The sequence below is a fragment of the Sebastes umbrosus genome, chromosome 15, assembly GCF_015220745.1.
Source record: "Sebastes umbrosus isolate fSebUmb1 chromosome 15, fSebUmb1.pri, whole genome shotgun sequence".
Lineage (NCBI taxonomy): Eukaryota > Metazoa > Chordata > Actinopteri > Perciformes > Sebastidae > Sebastes > Sebastes umbrosus.
Window position 1 is genome coordinate 16,679,092 of NC_051283.1, and position 22,472 is coordinate 16,701,563.

The window sequence follows — 22,472 nt, forward strand, 5'->3', positions numbered from 1 at the left end:
TCTCTTGCTCTACATGTATAATACATTTATAAATATTTCTCACATGAATCTGAAATGCAGAAATCATTCATTTACATACTGAATGTATTCTCCCTCTTCTGTGACACTGAGCCTGGATGTATCTGGTTTTCCTTTGATCTTACTTGAGATGTCTCTTGATCTAAATGAGACTGGACATCGTTTAGAGCGGCCCACTCCTCTCAAAACGGCCCCGCCGTTCACAGAGCATTTCAAACGCTCTTTTCCCATATCAATACACATATATACGACAAATGTAGGCAGTATCGTAAAAGGAGTAAAGAGCTCAATGAACTGTGTTCCACTGCAGTGAATTACAATTGAAAAAAAAAACTTTTCATATATATGATCAAAAACATCTCATTATTTTAGTTTTTGATTACAGTTTGCTGTAAAGACCAAAACCAGCGATGCATCAGTCCGTCTCTCAATACTTACTGGTTACAAATATATTGTTTAATTTTTTTATAAAGGCTGAGCACATACCTAAAACAGCTGGGCACTCTAGTTTATAGCAGGAGTGAAGGCCTTTATACACTGGGGCGCAGGGAATAAACGACATGAAAATCGCCGAAACTCGCCTGCAAATGTTTTGCATCAAAAATATTCATACCGGCAGCGATGCAAATTTGCAACAGTTGCAACACACAGGGATTTTATTGACCCAGTCTGAGGTAAATTGTTGTATAGCCTAAACCACAGTAAGCTATTTTAGTTTTCTTTTAGCAAAATGCGATGAGTCAATTTGTCTCTGGTAAACAGTTATGCAGTGTATATGTGTAGGGCTTTTATTGTGAAAGCTAAGAACGGAAGGAGTGGATTTGGTCTGCGCTGCTTTTGTCAAGGGTGAAAGGAGTACACGGATGATTACAGCAGCAAGGCGGTGGGATTGACTTAAACTACAGTGCCCATGTTCATCGGGACATGTCACCCAGTGAAAAGGTGTGGCTTGTGTGTTTTTAATTATTTTAAAAGTGTAATTAAGGTATACAGTAGAGAGGAATAAGCTATGTCAGGCTTTGGCTACACAGGCGATATGTGTTAGTAGAATCAATTTGCTGTTGATTATGTCTTTGTCTTTTCACGGGATTATTTTACAATAAGAAAAACATAGAGTATAACCGGTCTTATCCTTAAAAAGTTCCCAAATGGCTGCATTCGTGTGCAAAGGAATATTTGGAAGAACTAAGATGTGGATCTACCCGTCCAGCTGACCTCAGTAACTAAGCAAGATGGGCCTTGGAGAGGGATGTGACTGAGCATCCAACGACCACCGTAACAGTCGAGAGATGAGATAACCTGCCAGAAGAACCAGCTCCATTCAACCCACTTTTTTAGTAGAAAAGCTAGAAAGAAGCTAGTCCAATTTCCCAAAAGGCACTTAGAGGAGTGAATGATGGATGGAGCAAAAATGCAAAAATGGGTCCTTGAAAAAAATCTGCTCCAGAGCGCAGACAACCTCAGTGACAATGATTAATTTCCAGCCTTACAGCAGCATATTGTACACAACCGAAACAATGCAGGACGGGTTCAGGACGGGACTGTTAACGTTCAATAGTGGAGAGTTTAATCTGACACAGCTTGAGAGGGTGTGTAATCAAGTATTGTAAACCCAAACGCCCAGACCCAGTTGTAACCTCGGTGATGTAATCTCAACTTAAACCTGAAATCCCTACTAAAGTGCATTTTACAAAATGCTGAAAATAAAGGATTTATTCTGGAATTCTTTTAATGCATTTGCAGAAAAAGTGAGTTGTCACTATAGGTTATTGTATCCATACACGCAGTACATATGTAGAATATGCATCTCTTTCTGTGCTTACTCCTCTGATTGTTGGTGGCAGATCTATCTCTCTGCGTTTTATTTTTTCCCTTTGATAAAGCCTGGGGAAGGAGCGCCAGCCTCGCTGCCATTCTGCTCACCCAGCCCCCACTCCCACAGTTCCCGGTGGGTGGTGTTTTCCTCGCCCGCCTGCCACTCGCCCGCTGCCGTGCCAAGCGCGACATGTGACAGTAGCAGCACATGGCCTCCCAGCACTTCCCCCCCCCCGCTCCCTCTCCCTCCTCCGCCCCAATCCTCTGCAGGCCTGTTTCCCCCCGACTGTCTGAGAACACCCCGCAACAAGCTTGGCACACTTGTCATGTTCCTTCTCGCTCCCCAGCCAGCAACCCCAAATGACTATCTCGGAGTCACGCACATTCACACAGCCACACATACGATACACGTAGATGCATATCGGTGCAAATGAAACTCACAAAACAACACACAAATGCAGGAATGTAGGTTTTACATGAACATAAAGCCATGTGCATGAGAAGTCTAAGCTAGGTCTGTGCAGATCAAACCGTTCACAGATGCAGAGATGTTCTGTCTGACTTTTGTTGCGCACACCTTTTCCCAGCGCGGTTCTCACGTCATTAGAAGGGGGTAAACATGCCAGTTTGTGTTTGTACCAGTCACATCCAGCCGTCGTCTGGCTGTGCTTACCTCCTCCCTTTCCCAAAGTGCTTTTTCCTCTATACCTTCTTCGCATCGCATCTTTTTCCTCTCTCCCTTCCTGTGTTTTCCTGTATTGTATATCCACCATCATTCTCCTTCTTTTATTTCAGTGCACTCCCATAAAGAACATGTCAGATTTACACACAGAACAAACATGTACATCATCAACAAATTCACTGCATATCCACTAAAGTAAAAAAGATGTGACACACTTCCATTGAAAATGGGGATTATGATGTGAGGGATGGAATCTAAATAAAATATAATTTCCTTGTGAGTTGAGAGGGAACTGAGCATTGAAGACGTTCAGTCTCCAGTGACTAACCAGCTGCGTTAATATTTCAATTACCCTCATGAATAAATGAATTTAAAAGGTACGAACATTATTCTTGGTCTGTCTTTGTTGTGGTTGGAGGAAGCTGTGACACTTCTGCCAGAGTCTTCTTTTCTAATACGTTCAGACTGTTGAGCTGTAGTTCCTCAGTGATTTGGGAGATATGGATGGGAAATTGGATATTCTTCTTCTTCAGTTTTGTCATTGTGTATTATAAGAAAACAAATTTAGACCCATGATACAACAGATGATAAATTGTTGTGTTTTCGGAAGCTACGATCATGGAAATGTTTTTGTACTTCATCGATTCTTTATGGCCTAAATCAACAACATACTACCGAAGGTCACATCTCGACTCAGGGTTTTAGGGCCAACCGTGACTGATCAATAGAGTTCAGTCAATAGAAGATTTGCAAATAAATCAATGGCTTTCAGCAGGTAGGATCGGGGTTGTTTTGCAGGATTTTCACATTATTTAAAATGTTGATGATCTTGATGAAAGGATAGTTCTCTAGTAGAGCAGCTCTTTGAAATTTGGTAAAATATTCTGAATTTAAATACAACATCCACTGTTTTTTTCTGGTAATAATGGTACAACTAGCTCATCAACACAAAAGTATATGGTATGTTACAATCAGTACAATGATATATCACAAATACTGCCTTTATTATCCTCCTCTCCAAGATTCCTCATTTTCCCTTTTCCACTTCTAGTATAATTATCTTTCCTCTCAGCTCCATGAATTGTAGCTTGCGATGCTTCTTCCATCTGTCACAGCTTATTCCGTGTAGCATCAGAGACTAGAAGACCTTTCTATTTCAGACGTCGCTGACATTTACATTTGCCCTCTATCAAAGAAAGAAGAATGGTCGTAACCCCGCACTCCCCTCGCCATCGTTGTCACACATTCTGCCTCGAGGAACAACCGAGGCAACACTGATTCCCCCGTCGATGCAATGCCACTGACAGCGTGAGTGGGTGAAAGGAACATGCAGACGACATAAATTATTACAGCAACATTTTAAATTGCATTTTAGCCATAATTTTATCAGACACATTATTTCCTTTCTGCAGCTTTCCTCATGCATTATGAGTGTGATGCACAGGAAATAACACATATGCACAAAATAAATTAATTAAAATGTAGGCCTACTACTAATTGTTTTACCCAACTGAAAATAAAAAAAGTCTATTGACACTGTTCATTCAGTATTTCCTATTCTTTTCTATTTGTTTACCTTGTGAAATCTAAAGAACATTTGTGATAAATCACTCCCACGAATTGTCAATTCTTAGTGGGCCTAAAATAGAATATAATAAGAAAATCCAGGAAGGAAGCCGAATAATCATATACTAAGAAACACAAACACCAGATGGGATGCTGCACACAATGAGAGATAGAAGGCCCATTTCTGAAAATGGGATTCCAGTGAACGGAAGAAGTCGGCATGAAGGCCTTCTAGAAATCAATAGAAGATCCCCTGTGTGTAAGAGCGAGTCAACAGAGCAGAGAGCGGCACAGAGTCGGGGCATACAGATAATATTTATGTAGAGGGAGGCTGCCAACAACCGCCAGGGACCATGTTTCTGATTCATACATCTAAAAAGCAGTGATCTGGTAAATATGAGGCATGTTCATTTATTCAATAAGAATACATCCAGCAACAGGTCAGCGCTGGAGAATTGTTTAGTATGCTACCTTTAAATATTCATGCGAACATCCCCGGGATTTTGTGTCTTATTCTTTTTAAAGTTCAAAGGATGTCTCTGAGCACACAAAAAAAACCACACACATTCTCACTGCGTACCTTTGTACGCGGACTGAGTGTGAGTTTCTGTGATCGCGGCAACGACGTTACGTATACGACAGATCGTGTGCATCCGTGTCTTCAGTTGTGTTTGCATTAATCCAGTCAACACCCACGATGGATGTGCCTGTTACATACAATTAGCAGGTTTACCAACCTCATGAATAAATGCACAGCGTGTGCACGCCGCCAACTCTAATTGATGTCCCCTTTCCACACAATTTACATGCATTAGAAGGCACTGCGTCACCGGAGGACTTTTTACACATTTGTCTGCCAAGGCCGAAAGGTGAAAATGCAACAAAGCCATGTGAGAATAGCTTAAAACATATGTTTTAGCCTCATTTCTGTTTTGCTTTTTCTATTTTTCCCCCACAGGACACCCTTATGTCTTTAATGGCTATGCTAATTGCTAATGTTCCACTAGAATACTAATAAGGGCAGTAATTAGTGTAAAATGGACTGTAGCTCAGTGTGGACAAGAGTTGCTTTTTTCCTTTTAAAGAGCCTGTGAAATGGAACTGAAATCCCTGGCAGGGAGTGGACATTTAAAATTAGCATTTGGGTCGTTTGGCAGATGCTTAATGCCAACAAACTTTTAAAACTACTGCAACACCGAGAACGTGACAGCGGGCAGATCTTTCCTTCCTTTTCCGTCAGATCGGAAACAGCTAGCCTAACACCATGCCGGCCAATAGACAGCTTGTTTACAATTGCATCAGCGCAGGGTTGTGATAGCTCTGTCTATGTGAATATAAATGTTGATATGAATACGCCTTAGGAGTAATGTCCTCCATCCGTCCAGATGGCCCTTGGAATTATCTGCTTTACGTGGGATAATGAAATCTCACTCACTATCCAACTGCTTTCTATTGAATTAACGTGATCGGCGTCGTTCCTTCTCACAGCTTGGGGTGTCATCAGCCCAACCAGCGCTCCACGTTCATTGGGCACATCAATCACAGGCAACTGAGGCGATAAAAGCTTACGAAAGCCCAATAACCATCACAGTAGGAAAAGCAGGAATGATACATGACAGGGGTGTTCTTGTTATACTGTAAAATGGGGGTCTCCCCCTAAACACAGGCTGCCGTTTTAAAGACAAATCACTCTCTTGTCACTGCAAGAGCTCAATATACTGTATACATTACCTTGGTGACTTAATTGCTTTATCTATCTTGTAAAGTGTGCTGAAGTGGCTGAATAAGGCTGGCGAATTTCATTCCCCAGACGGTCTTTTACCTTGGACTTTCAAACATAATGAAAGGATCCAATAAAAGATGGCTAGCAGAAGAAGTGGTGGCCAGTATCTTTTGGCAGCAGTGGCGATAACCCCAGGAGTGCATTCCTCAAGCATCCCACTGTGGCCATGAAACATCACAGTATGGAAAAGTCAAGTGAAAATATGATTAAACTGACGGTATGCAAGTGGAGAAATTCAGGTGCAGTTGGATGGTATTGTCAACAAGCTAGCCATTTTTAGGAAGCAGAAAAGGGGTGGCATCAATTGTTCTTGGACGTTTCCCAACAGGAAGACTGAAAACAGGCATTCTGCCATCACCCTGTTTTTAGCCATGAAATCAATACACACAGTTGGGCTTCATGAACAGAGGAGCCGCTTTCTGGCAAAGACTGTTGTGCGTTTTGGACGGAGGCAAGGAATCAGCATGAAAGTAATCATGTAAATAGTGTTATCAGCAGATAAGACTGTCTGAGATGAGGATTATTAGATTATACTAAATATATCCCCCTCAGTCTCTATTCAACACGTCAATTACGATCCAAGATTTCCAGATTTCACGTTTGAAGAATTCTTTGGAAACCAATGCAATGGAAATGGCTATTAATGGGCGGTGTTTTGCTGTGTGGAGAAGAAAGAAGTGAACACGTACGCTAGGTCAGAGAGAATATATTTTGTGAATGCACTCATTCCATTGAAGTGATGAGGAATGAATTTATACAGATTGCCTCCTTGACTGTGCATTGTGGGGACCTGTTGTGTCTTGAGATTGTAATTTATTTGTGACAGATGTCAAGAAAAAGAGATTGCATCTTGCAAACAGCAGTTCACATGCGGCAAATTTGATGAAATGGGCCTCAGAGCCCAAGCTGACGGCGCTTTAATGACATGCTTCAAGACTGGTGATCGATGCGAAGCCCAGATGGGAATAAAGAAACACAGAGTCACTGCTGGTTTGTAACCGAAGCGTACAGAAAAGCTGGAGAGCACAGAGCAAGTGGAGTTCCTATCCCTGGATTAGTGCTCAAATGATATTTGCCAAATGCCAACAACTGGAGAGCTTTGCTCTCTTTTTTTTTTTTAGCTAAATCAGTCAGATGTGATCAAAATCTAAGCATTTGGCATGAGCTATCTATTACATCTGTAGCTTTCAGCTTCACCACTAGAAATCACTTTTTACCATTATGGTACATTACTGAGCATGCTGCTGCAGCTTAACACCCAATCACACACATTCTGTTAACCAGAACAGGCCTGCTGTCAACCAAAATGAAAACGTGATTCATACCGCACCTGCATCTCATTAGAATTGTACCTATTAGGCTTGTGGCGGTAATCGGTGTTACCGGTGATACACAGTGGTCGGGCACACACCGATTACATTATGTACCCACCGCCCCCACCGCCGTTTTGCTTGTTTCATAGAAATAAAACCCATTTAGTTCATTTTCTCGTATCAGCGCTGTGTTATCAATACATTGTCGGACAACGGATGCTACAAACTGAAAGAGAAATATCTGCCCCGTACAGAGTCTCAGCACAGAGAGGCAGGAGTCAGATTTCACACACGGGATGAAAGAGAGTTGACAGACAAGACGATGGCGAAGGATTTGGTGTCAAAGCAAAAAGCAAAAGCGCCTATCTGGCAATATTTCAGATTTAAATGCTATAAGGGAACCATAACGTTAATAAGTGGTCACAGCCAGTGTGTGAAGCGCAGCGGCGCCGGGTGGAAACCTGCGGCCCTGTAGCAAAAGCTCGACCAGAGAGGCCAGACACACAGCCATCCGACGGTAAAGATCAAAGTAAGCGCTCTACATACAGTATTTTGAGCGCCGTTTTTTCTTGCAAAATGTCCAGTATAACACTGGTGTTGTCACAAGTTTATTAACCGGTGGTAGAATTTCCTCACCGTGACATCTCTAATACCTACAATGTTAGTTTTGAACACACCATTTACCAACAAGTCTGCTCCAGCCTGGTCATCAGATCAGTTGCCTCTGGCTTGTTGACCATCCAGCCCCGTGTCAAGCCTTATGCGAATAACCATGAAAGATAACGGCGCTTCAGGGAGAAACCCTGTGTGTGAGTGTGTTTTTATGTACACGTATGCGTATGTGTGTGTGTGTGTGCCCTCTATAAAGAAGGCAATAAAAGGCTCCTGCCTTACAGTAACAGTTCATTAGTCAGACAGGCAGCCGCGGATCCCTCCAATCAGGACCCCACCCCATCTATCAGCTGCAGTCTGACGCAGGCTCCGTAACATTAACTGCTCTTTACAGCCACAACTCCTGCTCTACGGCCTATAACATGGTTTGTTTAGAGATGTACTAACCATTACAACATGTAGTGCAACGGAGAGAAACTTTTACGGTCTAGCTACTTGTGTGTGACGGTTTGAGTGAGGGTGTGTGGTTGTGTGTGTGTGTGTGTTTGGGGTTGTGGATTGGGGTGTGTTTGCCAAATGGTGTTGGGACTGCTCAAAACAAAATGCAACCCACTCCGGGGTCTTACTGTTTCTTTTGCTGACAATATATAATTCCGCTGATACATAAGAAAGCACAATTTAATCCGTTTTGCTATCCATTTATCCAACTATCCGTCCATGAAGACCCACACATGCACACACACACAGGCATGCATCCACGCACAAAGATTAGGACTGAGCCACGGCAGATAGAGCCTGGTTGCAAATGATCTCTTATCATCATTGTGCAGCCTTTCGTGATCGCATGTGGCATGATTGCCTGCTTTGGATGGGCATGACAGATGTGTGTACCACTGCTACAGCATGGGCACTTAGGGAGTGTGGTGGGGAATGTGTGTGTGGAGGTTACATCTGTGATTCTACTGTCTGTTGTTATCGCTCTTGGCGCACAATGGGCTCACCAACTGCTTTCCGCTAACAGGCCCCAGCAATCACGGATGGGGAAGTGGTAGCCACTATGAACGGGCGGCAAATGGACAAAGGTCTGATGTGTATCAGAGACTGCTGGAGCAGAGAGCTGCGGTGTGCCACATGTACGCATGCTGGGGCCCTCTACCAGCAACAAATCCCAGTAGTTTCAGACAATCCTTGCACATGCAGTCAGTGTGTAGTCAGTTAAAGCAGGAAAATACCGGAAAACACACGGAGGATTGCGATGGTTGACGACCGCAAAATCTAAATGGCACACACCGGAAAAGGAAAAAGCAGAACACAAACTGACAGTTTGTTTCCTCGCAGCTGGATGAGCACAGAGGCATGAGATATTGCTCAAGGAAGCTTTAATATATTACATCCATCAGTCTATTTCGGTAAAATAATAACTGTGAAGGCTGCGCTTCCGACAGGTGCTCCATGAAGGTCCTTATCTGTGTGATTGAAACTGTGTAAATCGCTCCTTCAGCTGAATATCTCTTTCTAGAGAAGGACAGAGTAACAGCGCTGACAATGACATGTACTGATATCCCAAAAAGCAAATCTGTGTGTAAGAAAAAAAGGGAGAGACCATGAATGTGGAAATGTGTGATAGTTGGAAAGGCTTCCATTGTCCACAATGTACAGATCAGGCCCATTTGTATAAGACAATAATATGTTAAAAAGCTAATAAACACTGCTCTGTAAATATTGGATTAGGGCAATTCGGGTTACTACACTTAGGAGGCTTTCACATCGGGGACCTGAGTACACTTGACCCAAAATTTCAGTTTATTTGATAAGTGGGAATGCTCCGTAACGTACTCGGGCAGGGTTCGTCCATCCGTACTCAATTCCACTTGAAAACGTTGGTCTGGAGTTGCGGTTCAGGTGTACTCGGGTACGGTTCGCATCAGGTGTGAAAGCCAATTGTACCAGGACACGGAAGTGGACTGCAAGTTAACGCAAGTAACGTTAGCAGTTAGCAAGTAGTTTTGAAAAGGGCTTTTTTCAACGCCGTCGGTCTGCTCCGAAATCTGTTGGCTACATGCTCGCAGTATGCACCGATCTCATCCTCTAACGAGAGCCGCTCAGCTGCTCAGCGGTCAGGGAAGTGTATAGCCGGCCTATTTTCACATCAAACTCGGTGAAATAAGAGTTTATTTCGACCAAACCAGAGTTGGTGATTGTTGGAAACACTAATCAAGACGGTTTTGGTGAGTTGTATTTGGTTACGATCAAGTTTGAATGGAGTGTTTTACGATGCTCCACCACTAGAACAGCTGATCTGATTATAAGCAAATACACAAGGATGATGACGCAAGTGTACTCGGGTATACGGAAGCATTACTAATGTGAAAGCTGAGCGGCTGGGAGTGGGGGTACGTCAATCGTACTTAATATGAAAACGCCCTTATAGGTTCTCTGAACTCATCACTGCAATAAATTACGGACAGATCAGTTTTCAGCTTATTGTTCGATAGTTTAATGGCATTGTTTAATTGCTTTTCAACAGTGGGAAAGCGTCCATTACAGGGTGCAATGCTGTGTGACCTGCTGGAACATTTCACCTTGCCAAAGAGTGTCTCTACTGAGGCTAATGAATGACAGTTACTCCTTGATATGTGTCTGCAATCACGGGATGTTATCACATGGATACAATGGAGGAAGAATTTTGTGCATGAATGTACTGTATGTTGTATTAGATTCAACCAATTGTAGCGTGTGGTAGGTGTATAAATAAGATGCATTAACAAGATTTGAGCCCAGAAAAGGATTTTGAACCAACTGGAAATACTGTATACTGTATGTTAGTCACCATATATTCTCATATTATTGTAACAAAAGAAAGATGTTGAGTATATTTTTTCCAAAGCCAGCTTTAGGTAGGGCAGCACTGCACCCTGGTGCCCTCTGTTGACCAGTCACAATGGGAATGCATGTTTGTTTACATGTGTCTGGACCTTTGTGTGTATATGTGTCATGTCTGAGTGAGTCAGACTGATGAAAAAAAGAGTGTGCACGTGTAGATGCATGTCATGGTGACAAAGATAGAGACAGAGCAAGAAAGGCCATTATTCTTCTTCTGCGGCACCTGCCTGAGTCTCCACACATCCCAGCTGCGGCTATGACAACCGACCTGCCCTCTGGGAACAAGTGTTAAGTGCCATTGACCTGTGGGAGCAGGATGCACACATGCCACAATCACCACATACACATTGCGTGCCGCCAGAAACACACAGACACACACACACCAGGTCACCGGGTCCGAGCCAACCACATACTGTCTGACTGTGTGGACTTATGCAAGCGCCAGCATAACGTCACTTTCTCTTTATAAGTACAGTAAGCATACTCACGCACACACCATACTGTACACGTGTGCCCACGTGCACACACACACACACACACATCCCTACCCCCAAGAAAGCAGACAATGGCTGGCTCTTGTTTTTTTGGCCAAGAATTACATGAGCTTTAATGTAATTACAGGACTGACAAGGACAGACTCTCTCTGCTTATTGCTCTGTGCTGGGCCCCCTTGAGAGCGAGCGACAGACAGGAGCATGCACAGAGTACTTGTCCAATCTCTAATGACAACGGCACACCCTTTCCACGATAATCCTTTCATTTCTGTCCACTCGCGGGAGAGGGACAGGGAGGCAGAGAGGTGGTGGAGGAGTGATGAGCAGTGAAAGGAGCAGACATTGATGGAGGCAGTGGGGAAGGTAAAATTTTAAGGATTAAGGTACGTATAATAACGCCTGACAAAGTCGATATTGAGCAGAAAACAAGTCATCCTTTAAACAAGGTCATCTGGTGTGGGAGGACTGCTTTCTTTAAAGGTGAAAGGTCAAACAACATTAGAGGAGGAGCAATATTAAAAAATTGTAAATCCCTCTCACACATACAACCTCTTTCTGCCTGTGTCTCTCACTCACACGTATACGTAGCCTTTTAGTGATGGAAATTCTCCAGACGTGCAACAGCAGGGCACCTCTCTTGGGGTTGGTAACCATAAGCACACAAACACATATTCTCCTGGATCTTGTCTGCAGAAAACCGAGTCCAGTAAACAGACTTCATGAATATCATTCTGAAACCATTTACTGACCAAAACAAAAATACGGAATGAATCCTCATGCCACAATTGGAAGTTAGAAAGAGTGATTTTTTTTTTTTTTTTGAGTAGTTTGCAGCAGATAGACATTCACTGCGTTAATTGTCTGTGCAAATGGCTTGGCTAGGGATCAATGGCAGCTTTATAGATGCACCAGCAGGAGCAGCCAGACAGACTGACTTAGCGTTGCGCTCAACATGGCAGCAGCCATCTTCTCAGTATTTTCAGCAACGCTGAATAAAGATGAGAGATTTTCATCCTTCATCCTCATCTATCGCTACTTTAAGAGTTGCATTTTCAGTGTTTTTTTCTACAATTTATCTGATATTCCATCTCTCCTTCCTCCCCTATCTCATCTCCTAAAGTCCCCATCTCCTGCTTCCCCCACCGCTTCATCCATCCTCCCATCCTGCCTCTATCTCCTGGGTGATTGCTCAGTGGGTGTCCCTCCCTCAGCACCGCACTACAGCCATGTGAATCAGAGAGTAACTGTTTGTTTAATGCTAACAGCAGCCAGATGCCTGGTTCGCCGCGTTTTTGAGTCATTGTGCATCTCAATGACGGTACAGTCTTAGAGAAAAGAAAGAAAAAAAAGATGAGGAGGGGGCCATGCCAACAGATGTCTCATCATAGCATCTGCTGGGAAAACACAATAGGACGGCACAAAGAAAGGAAGATTAAAATGTGACAATAACAAATTCATTTGAAAAACCTAATTGATTATCACAAACTGAATTCATTAAAGCTTTTACTACACGAGTGTGTCGTCTGGTTGTAATTAAAATGCAATGAATTTGGTAAACATATGTGGAGATTTAGATACACTATTCATTGTTTCAGGTGAGGCACAATGCTAGAATGTATTTATGTATAGTGACATTTTATTATTAGTATTTCTTTCATCTTTTTGTAGGGGAAGTTGCACTCTTCCTGGCATTGATGTTTTCTCTTTTCTGCTAGTTTGTCATTCATTTAAAGAGGACCTATTATGCTTATTTATTATCAGATGCATACTTGTATTTTGGGTTTGTACTAGAACATGTTAACATGCTTTAATGTGAAAAAACACTTCCTCATACCGACTGTCACCACGTTACGGAAGAAAAGGCAGAACTTCAATCAAGACATTTCAGGCAGTTCAGGATCAGTGTTTCTGTGGGGGAGAATAACTCCCTTTGGCGTAGACTTTGTAACTTTACAGAACTTTTACATGCACAAAAAACAATATAATACACTAGAGGAAAGGGGAAAAGCACAAAAGCATAATGGGTCCTCTTTAACACCACGTGACGGTGCTGACCACAGTACAGTCCACTGGCAACAGGGCACTGTCTTGACTATATATTATTTAGTTCAATGAGCTAACAAAGAGCTAAATTAGATTCCAGCCAGCTGCACTAAGGCACATTTTCTAATGCAGAGAAACCATCAGTGTGGGGTGATTGGTTCCTTCTCAAAGAATCACATTCACCAGCCACTGAGATATTCAGTAACTCCGCACACACATCCAGCGCATATACAGACTATTTCCCATTCTTTCCTGACCTCCAGCAGCACTCATGCACAAACGCACATTTTGACTACTTTGCAAGCAACCGACGGGACTTGCCTAAGGTGCTTTTGAAATTGAATTCAGCCGTTGCCTCTCTCATGCGATTAGCCCTTGACTTGGTCAGCACATCGGGCCTGGCGGGGTGACTGCACAGACATGAGATAATGCCAGATCCTCACATCACCTCACATCAAATTAGCAAAATACTCGCATAAACACGAGATTCAGTCAAACATACTGTAATCTACTCCGGGCAAATGCAAGGTGGAGAGAGCCAGGAGGCTAATTTGTTTTTTTTTCACACTTGAACTCCCCTTTTGAGTTTTAGTGCTCGGAATACCAATATTATATCAAATAAAGCATTGTGTTATTAACACTTTAGCAAGAAGATGTTGGCCTGTGGTCTGTGTGGAGTAATGTACCAGAGAAGAGGAGTAGTCGGACGTATTTCTCTTTGTAAGCTTTAGGACGAACCTCAGGGGTAAACAAGAAAGAGTGGTTAAGAGGTCAGGTCTATTGTAGCGCTGCACAATTATAGCCAAAATGGTTACAAAATATCTTTATTGCACTTTCGCATTTAAATAAACAGAGCACTGTTTTCACTTTCATGTTGCGCTACATTCCTGCTAATGTACAAATCTTTGCATCAAAATAAGACTGGTCCTTATTCACAATGCTTCTCCTAGAAGCAAAATGAAATAAACACAGCACTTCATGTTCACGTTGCACTACATTCCTGCTAATTAACAAATTGTTGCATCAAAAAGAGACTTAAAATAAGGTTAGTCTTTGCCTGAATTCAGTACATTTTCGTTTTGCCCGTAGATAATATTGTTCTTTTACTCTGGACTGCAGCCGCAACATTCAGGAAAGGTTTTCACAGGCTGCCGCTGTAGGGTGCGTGCACAGCGGTATGACAGTGAAGCCAAAGCATCTGGATCGCCTCCTGGTGGCTGTTAGTTTCGGAAGCGCTTGTTTCGATATGCAGCAGTATTTTCTATGGATGGAGCATGCATTTTAAATTGCAGTCGATCACGTTCATTTAATTATGGGAAACCAAAATTGCGATTGATATTCGATTAATTGTGCAGCCCTAGTCGAATGAGGTTAAAAAGGGTTGGCGGACAAGAGATAGGCACAAGGAACGACTAGTCTGAACTAGGCTTTCCGCAGTAGTCGGTGCTACCGGTGTTACACGGTGGTCTGGCATACACTATTACATTACGTACCCACTACCCCCGTCGTCGATTTGCTTTTTTTACAGAAATAAAACCCATTTAGTTCATTTTCACATATCAGCGCAATGTTATCAATACATAGTCGGACGACGGACGCTACAATCTGAAAGTGAAAGTGCCTGCTCCGTACAGCGTCTCAGCACAGAGTAGCAGGAGTCAGATTTAACACACGGGACGAGAGAGAGTTGACAGACAAGACGATGGCGGAGGATTTGGTTGTCAAAGCAAAAAGCAAAAGTGCCTATTTGGCGCGATTCGATTTATTTTAAATCCAAATCGAATTAAGCAAACAATAGTGAGGAATGCAAGCGTCACAGTGCACAAGAAAAGAACAGGAAATAAAAATTCATGGTACAGAGAGACATAGATTGTTTTTGTCATGTTACACAGGTTTCAAATGATTGATGGAAATTGTTTTTAGTGAGATAGGGTGTACTACTACGGGGAGGATGGCTGAAGGTACCGATGTTGTATAAAGCAATCTGATGATGCTGTGATTTTTTAAATTGGAAATGAACAACACTTCACGTTGAACTGCTCAACTGACCACATTGTCCTGACCTCAGGCGGTGCTGCGGGGGTGCCATTTGAAAACAGCAGCAACGACCATATGTGGAAGTGTATGTGATCTGTGTGTGTGTGTGTGTGTGTGTGGTTGTGAAGGGAGGAAACAGGTCTGTGTGTGCAGCGATGTGAGTGCATAAAAACATACAGTATGTGTATGAGCTGATTCATTCATGTGCCATATTAATGTGTGCTCTTGTGTGTCATAGTATCTGTTATAAAGCCAGCTTCGGGGCACATTAGAGACTCTTTTATCAGGAAAGTTCACGTTTGTGGTCGTCTTGCTCGAGCCCTCCAGGCCACTGGCGGCCTGACTCAGACAAAGGTCAGCAATTAGAGCTCAGATTTAGTAAATTTATTAAACTGTGACGCATCCATCTCTAATTTTGTGTGAATCACAGTGAAAAAAAAAATTATATAAAAACAACACTTTCACAAACGTGTAAAATGATATCATTGACACAACAAGATCGTGGTAGCCTTTAATGATCTAAAGTGCGTACCTCATTACATGCAGTAATTGCTTTTTTTTTTTTTTTAAACATGGCCATTAAACTATATCGCCTCAGAGAAACAACGCAAATGGCATCACATTATGATCCAATAAGAATTAAGAGGCTGACCATTTCCTCTTCCTGTGCAGAAGATGACATAATCCTATTTCGGGATCTCCATCTCATAGCTCTACGCATCTCTTTCTCTCTGATTCTCCCCTGAGATCCTGTTCGTTCTATGAGAAGGGCTGCTGCACATTGATCCCCACTATCTGTGTCGGGTCAGTGGATACAGCCACACTCAGCACTTTATGCCTAGAGAGTACCCGGGCTGTCACGGGCTGCTTTTCCTTACTATCCCTGAATGTTCGCCCTCCTCCTCGCAGCGGTGACAGGCAATCTTTGTTGACCCTCCTGGGTCACCGCCTCGGCGCTGAATGGATGTCAGATATTTAGATAATATGTGGCGTACAATATGAGACCCTGACATACAAGATGTCCAAAGGCGCTGCTTCATTTGGCCCAAGTCAGATGCTTTTACACAAAAACTCAAAGGTGAGTTACAGTGTGTGAATCTGTAAGATCAGTAAAAGGCACTCTGGGATTCTCTCGCTGAATGAATGTATAAATGACATGAACTATAAACAAATGACACTCTGCTAAAGCAAATTGTCCTCAAATGTGAACCAGCTCGCTTTGACTTAAGACCTATGCTTAGCAGCATCCTGACCTCCATTATGGTAAAGCCTTTTCACTGAAAACTTAACTCCTTCTGACAAAATGACAGAACGCCTTACATACGCTCGGGGGGGTGCTCTTCCCCCTGTGAACGAGTGTACTGTACGGTGGTTTCAGGCTTGCCAACGTGTGCACAAATGTGACATGTTGCATCTAGTCTTCAGAGCAGCCTGTGTGCAGTATCTCTGAACATAGGTCACTGCTAACACAGTCTCAGGAGGCCCATAGTATTGCATGGATGGACAGTCGTATGCTATAAATATCCATCTGTATACTGTATCTGGTGCACTGTACATGGGCGAGATCTGCATCTCCGACTGCAGACTCTGTGTCTTTGCGGTCGTATTGATTTGCCTTTAAAAATACATGTGTTCCCTCGTCTCTGACTGCTAGAATATAGGAAACATGATAGCAACAAGGGAGCGCATCCCCCTTAAAAGTACATTAATTAAAGTTCAAGATTTCTACCGAGAGGTGCGAACTGCTCTTTGTAAAGTGATCACAGAAAAGAAGACTCCAAGAGTTGATGTCAACTTTCTTGTTGCATTAGATGAGACTTTTCACCTCTTGTCATCACTGATAAAACTTTCCCATTCCGCAACTGACAACAAAAGGTGTTGGATCACTGCAGATGTTTTGGGTGGTAGAGCTGTCACTTTACATTGAAAATTACATTGAAATCAAGCGTTTGAACGTAGGAGAAGTATCTTACTTCCGCTGCCTTTAGAAAACACAACTGCCTGCAGTAACACTGAACGGATTACGTGTTGGTTCTCATTCGTTCGAACTTGATTTATTTTGATAAAGTCACAGCCCTAATTGGTGAAATTATATAAGTCTCTTATTCCTCCAGGAGGCCTAATGAAAGGATTTAGACTTCCTTCGTCCTCTTTTCTCCCCCATTTCCCCTGAATCTGTGATGCGGCAGGCCTGTTTCACAACTGTATCTCAATATCCTAAAACAGTTCTTAGTCCCAGCGTTAACAGACATGTCCTCATAAGAAATCACCACATAGTTTGACTATTACTGTGCTGCACTAACATTACACAGGACAAGCAGACTTTTATGGATGAAAAGTGAGTATGGATCCATTCGCACTCATTGATATTGATTTTAGAGCGGCAACAATTAATTGACTAAACGATTAGTTGTCAACTATTTAATTAATCACAAACCATTTCGATAATTGGTTTGAGTAATTTTTTAAAGAAAATAAGTCAAAATCCTCTGATTCCAGCTTCTTTAATGTCAATATTTTCTGCTTTCTTTACTCCTCTATGACAGTAAATGGAATATCTGAGTTATGGACAAAACAAGGGGGCTTTGGAAAACACTGATTGACGTTTTTCACCATTTTCTGACATTTTATAAACCAAACAACTAATCGATTAACGGAGAAAACAATTAACAGATTAATCAAAAATGAAAATAATTGTTAGTTATAGTCGTAATTGATTTCACTGATTTGGTGGGCAACCGTTTGTATCTATTGTCTGATATGTTTTTCCGTAGCTGAACAATGAATTCCACTATTCGAAGTACCTTCTTAAAGGGACTGTTTGTAACTTTTTAAGCGTATAAATGTAGCGGGTCGGCACACATGCGTGTTCGCATATGCGCACTCGCGTGTGGTCGGAGCCTCGTCTCCGCTGCCTGCTCTCCTTCACTCAGACAGCGCGCGCGTCCTCGCTGTCTCGCTCCACCTCTAGACGTGAATGCGCGCTCACTCCACACTGCAGAATAGTTAGTTTAGCTCTGAGAATATCTAGTGAATATAGAGTGGACGTTTGTGCAGAAATAAATGCTGCAGCTCCTCCAGACCAACAGAGGTTATCCGTGTCTTGTGAAGTGACGGGGCTCCTCAACGAGTTACGTTATCGTCTCGTTACCAACCGGGTGCCGGTGTCTTCGGTTGCCGGCTGCGGTCGGGAGGCGATAAGGTAACTCGTTGAGGAGCCCCGCTGCTGAAGCCTGTGCTGAGCAGGAAAAGCCAACACTAGGATCAGCATTGATTCATGGAGAGACCTTCGTCTGGTCAGCTAACATTTCTGCCTAGCAGTTGAAATATAGAGTGATATTGTGGTTTTAGCTGACGTCTGTCGCCTCACTGTTTTGAGCGATGCTCGTTCATGTCTATGTAGAGCGAGCAAGCGCGAGCTCGACGCTGACTTTCGTTGATTTCAAGGCCACAGGTGTCGCTGTTAAGCAGCATTTCTGAATCTCACAAATAGTCCCTTTAACTATTCTGCTATAAAAGTGATCTTTTCCTGAGTGGCTTCTCTCGAGGGCCTGTCACACATCCTAAGCCGGCCGGGTGAACTAGCGTAGCTTAGCCTAGAAGGCTTCTCACTGCCCAAAGTCTCCCTTCCATCCTCTTCCAGTCCTTCCTGTGCTCTCCAAAGCTTTGATCCTCTAAGCCTGCAGAGTTACAGTATCAGTCCTCGGTTACACTAAAACCCACACTCCCACATCTAGAGCTGCGGTGGAGGACCAACTCCTGCTCCGGCACTAAGCCCTCCCAGTTGAGATAATCCATCCTGCTTCTTTTCTACCTGCAATGCTCTGGGTTTAAAGTAAAGATGTATTCTCATATGCATTTGCCTCAGCCTGCTACAATGCCGTTTACTTTAGGAGTCTAGCTTTGGCCTGATCAAACTGGTTTCACACCAGCCCGCATTGGATCTCATCTCCAGGACTCTCTTCTCTTCTTCTTCTACTAAATGCTTCTCCAATCTTGCAGCAACCGACTATACTTCATTCTAGCAGCCTCAGCTCTCAGGCCTTTTAGTGTTGGCCAGCCTCCCCAGTGCCTCGACATCCCCATCATCAGCACCACCACCACCCAGCTCCACACCACCAGGGGATGGACTGGGCCTGCTCAGTCTACCCATGGCTCCACCGGCGGGGGATAAAGGGATAAAGAGCCTCTGCACAGGGACTGATTACTTACATCTGCCAGGCTAAATCCCAGTGCCCACACATACACACACACGCATGTGTACAAACAGTGCAGACACACACTTGGCCTGCTGCTAGCTGCAACAAATGCACTCATGCATGCATTGTTGTCTGACATAAGCATGTGGTATATGGGGAAGCTGTGGGCATGTGAATGTGTGTGTTTTCAGGACTTTTATTCATGCGCAAGTAAAAAATTATACACCAATAAATGTATAACGAACACTGTATGATAAATTGTTAATAGCACAGCCATCACAAACTTCACATTATTGCCGCTATAAACATGCCAGAGGCTCCAAAAGCAATATAGTCAACACTACAGCAATAACTCAGTCCTGGCTGGGCAAAGGTCTAATCCACCTGTAAATGCTCATGAGTGTTGAGACGCCCGGAACACTTCAGACCGCTCCGCTTGATATGAACAAACAATAATAGTTTCTCACGTCTTAAGATGTTATTGAAATCATGTTTCTCCCGCTAAAGTCTCCGACTCTTTATTATTCTCTGTAAATATATAACAATATTCTGTTGTGGTAATATATTGCCATTTGCACTTCACTGTGCTCTCCGCGATCCCTTGTTGACTTTAACCATGCCGGGCTGTGCCAGGTGATTTCCAGTAGCTTGTAAATATACTCTGAGTTGTTGGCAGGGACTTTTTTTTCTTAGAGTTATTAAAGCCAGAGCTAACAGGCTACCACTGGGCAACGTTCTTCTTTAACACAATTCATCTAGTAGAGTAACAAATACATGTCTATGAGGTCTGCCACTAATAGAATAATGAAACAGGAAGCGTGGTGACTATATATTTCCGCATGTATTTGTAACTGAGGGGGAGAGCGCTTGAGGTTTTAGTGCAGGCATAGATTATTTTTAATTTGACATTTCCAAAAACATGATCAGAGCTTGGATTTTCAGCTGGCCTGTATACAAAACAAATGTCAAATACCACGGGATTGGCAGTGCCACAGCGTAACAGACCACAAAGTCATCAAATAACACTGTTCTCATGAGTTCCCATTGATCGTCAGTATTAGAAGGCTGGCATCGCTATCAGACATTCCCAGCGAGCGGATGTCAGGGCTGGCCCACTGACCTCATGCTTCCAGCTCATCTTTCCCTCCCGGGGAATAGAAGGAGAAAAATCATAACTCTCATAAGAGCATATTAATCCCGTGGTCGGAGCGCATGCCGCCTGCGAGGGCTTACCTCTGTCAACAGAGATTTGTGTGCTCTTTCACGCAGACACACCTGTGCACATAGAAAGTGCTAGAGAGGAAAAGCAAAAGAATTATTGCTGTCTACGATGAGATGTTTTAATAAGACAAATTTGGATCAACTGGAGATTATGTCATAAATTCTTAAATACATTTACAAAACAAAAGTGTTTTACCTATTTAAAGCAACAGTGGGTAGAATTGGAGCGAATATAGTTAAAAAATATATTTTTGTAAAACGGTCACTATATCCTGACAGTAGTGCATGAGACAGGTAATCTGAAAAAAATCATGTGCGTCTGTGTCCTCTGGTGCTCCTAATGGCATCTGCAAGATCTCACAGAGCGGAGAAAAACAACCAATCAGAGCCGAGCTAGAGCCTGCCGTCTCTGAGGAGCTGTCAATCACTCACGAACTCTGATCAAACGGTCAAACTAGGCAGCGCTGATCAAATATGAATCAATATTCTGTTACTGTAATGCCTATTTTTCTCCTCGAATGTTTTCAGAAACATCTTGTAGTGTACTGTTTAGCTGTAAAATGAGAAAGTTTGTGACCCGGCAGCCATGTTGAGATCAGTTGAGGAAATACCAAACACCGCCCACCAGCCGGAGCACAGCCAATAGGAACTCTCTCTCTCTGAAATCACCTGTGATTGCCCAAAGTCTCCCCGTCACGTCCTAGATTTTTTTTTAAAGCCTGAAAACAGAGCCATGAGGAGGTGCAGAGGTCTAGTTTTCTCTCAGAACACTTAATTTACAATAAGATGAAAGATTATTATGGATTTTTTTGCCCAATGATGCCAAAAACATTCTGCCTACTGTAGCTTTAAGCAAGCAAGTCAATGTCATCTGATGCAATAGATTTGTCATATAATGTTGAACAGATCTGTCAAGCTTTCAACATCCTTACATGTTGGCATGGCAACTGTATGATGCTGCAGCTTTAAAACTCATCAATTGCATTGTGTCCTCAAAAGCACTGAAGAAGGCCACTATACTATAAGTACTGTTTAGTGATTCAAATAATTCAAGTGTAAACAAACTATGGGAGAACACACCTACAGTGTCAAATATACTTCAAGGACTTCAACTAGAGTGGTATATTACTGATGCTATTGTATGTAAACTGATGTTAATATTAGAGCTGTGAGATGCAGCTCCTCTCACAAGGAGTCTGAAGAAAAATCGTACATCCAATTACCGCCATCTTCAGGCACGATGAGAAGCAGCCCCTTTAATCGTTAAAAAGATGCACTGATTCGTGACTAAAAAAAAAATATTTATAGCGCAAAGCCATCTCAAGTCATAAACGCATCTTATAAAGTGAAGAAAATAAAAAAAAAGACAGAATGCGGCGTTTTAACTCAATCCAATTGGACGACGGTGATGAATGAATGACATTATCAGTAACATCAGACAGCCTTGTCATTCTGTTTCATCCGGAGATGCGGTATAACCATTAAAAACGTCCAATATAAGGAGAACATGATGATGAGATGCAGTGCCTTATGATGCATATTACATATAAAAACGCAATATGAACGACAGAAGAGAGGATGGCACACGTACAGGCACCGTGGTGTCATTTAGGGAAAAAAAATAAAGAGCTTTTGCGCAAAAGAGGCTGCACATACACCAAACATAACATAGCCAGTGTTTCCTCTTGGACGCACAATGTGTGGAGCGCTGCAGGGCAATGCGCACACACGTGCACATACACGTACGCACGCGCGCGCACACACACAACTGTTTTTAAACATGAGCCAACCAGCAGCAGCAGCAGC

The 22,472-nt window shown here is 42.8% G+C and overlaps 1 protein-coding gene across 1 annotated transcript in view; it reads right to left on the minus strand.

Annotated features, from left to right (window-relative positions):
• gabbr2 (gamma-aminobutyric acid (GABA) B receptor, 2) overlaps positions 1-22,472 on the minus strand; it is a 210,646-nt gene that overhangs the window by 187,086 nt on the left and 1,088 nt on the right. The gene's annotated exons all lie outside the window — the stretch shown is intronic.